The sequence below is a fragment of the Chiloscyllium plagiosum genome, unplaced genomic scaffold, assembly GCF_037043375.1.
Source record: "Chiloscyllium plagiosum isolate Xiang-an unplaced genomic scaffold, Cpla_swu_hap1 HiC_scaffold_47, whole genome shotgun sequence".
NCBI lineage: Eukaryota > Metazoa > Chordata > Chondrichthyes > Orectolobiformes > Hemiscylliidae > Chiloscyllium > Chiloscyllium plagiosum.
Genome location: NW_028270185.1, coordinates 8,657,029 through 8,658,648, shown reverse-complemented (window position 1 = coordinate 8,658,648; position 1,620 = coordinate 8,657,029).

Here is a 1,620-nt window from a genome sequence, read left to right as displayed (position 1 = left end):
GCTGGAATGCTTTGCTACAATCAGTGGCTGAGGCAGAGACCAATACACCCCTTTAAACAAAACAGATGTACCTTTGTTTAGCAAACATAGGAACTAAGGTAGGCCATTCAGCCCATCGAACCTCCCCTGCCCATTGAATTCGACCATGTCTGGTGGTCTATCTCAATGCCATTTTCCTGCACTATCTCCTTGATGGTATCAATCTTCACAAACCTGTTATGGAATTGAGTCAGAGAGTCATACAGCACGGAAACAGACCCTTCAGTCCAACCAGTCCATGCAAACCCATAATCCCAAACTACACCAGTCCCACCTGCCTGCACTTGGCCCAAATCCCTCCAGACCTTTCCTACTTACATACTTATCCAAATGTCTTTTAAATGTTTTAACACTACCCACATCCACCACTTCCTCTGGCAGCTCATTCCACACACAGATCACTCTCTGCATAAAAACAACTGACCCCCCCCCCCCCCCCCCCCCAACCATGTCTCTTTTAAATCTCTCTCCTCTCACCTTAAAAGTATGCCCCAGTCTTGAAATCCCCCACCCTGGGGAAACGACACCTGCCATTCACCTTATCCATGCCCCTCATGATTTTATAAACCTCTATTAGGTCACCCCCTCAACCTCCCACGCTCCAGTGAAAATGCCCCGGCCTATACAACCTGTCTTTACTTTTTTTCTTTTTTTTTAATCTTTATTCAATTTCCACCACCAGGAAGATAGGAAAACACACGAGTGGCCACTGACAAGCAGTGCCCTTCACATCAAAGGGCAATGCTGTGATCAAACAGTGAAGGGGAGGGCAGGGGTTAAATCAAAATAGAGTTGGAGGGAGAAATAATGCACTCCACTCCCTGCGGCGCCCACCTCTCCCTGAACAACTCCAGGGTGTTGGTCGACACCGCGTGCTCCTTCTCCAAGGACACCCGGGCCCTAACGTAACCACGGAAGAGGGGCAGGCAGTCGGCCCTAACGATCCCCTCCACGGCCCGCTGCCTGGACCTGTTAATGGCCAGTTTGGCCAGGCCCAGGAGCAGACCCACGAGGAGGTCTTCAGACCTGCCCTCCCTCCTCCATACCGGGTGCCCGAAGATCAGGAGCGTGGGGCTGAAGTGCAACCAAAGGCAGAGGAGGAGGTTTTTAAGAAAATCAAAAAGGGAGTGCAAACGCTCACACCCAATATACACGTGGTCCACGGACTCCACAGAGCCACAGAACAAGCAGTTGGGCTGGGAGTCCGTGAACCACCGCAATCTGCGGTTGCAGGGGACTGCCGTATGCAGCACCCTCCACCCCAGATCCCTGAGAGAAAGGGGGAGGACTCCCGCATAGAGAGTCCTCCACTGGGGATCCCCACCGCCCGGTGGCAAATGGGCACGCCAAGGCATGTCCGGACGGTGGATGAGGGAGAAGAGGTGGACGGTGTGCAGCAGCAGTCGATACAGGGCCCGCCTTTTACAGCCTCTCTTTATAATGGAAAACCTCCATTCCCAGCAACATCCTGGAAATCTCTTCTGAACCCTCTACAGCTTAATAACATCCTTCCTACTGGACACTGTACTCCAGAAGAGGTCTCACCAACATCCTGTACAACCTCAACCTAACGTCCCAACC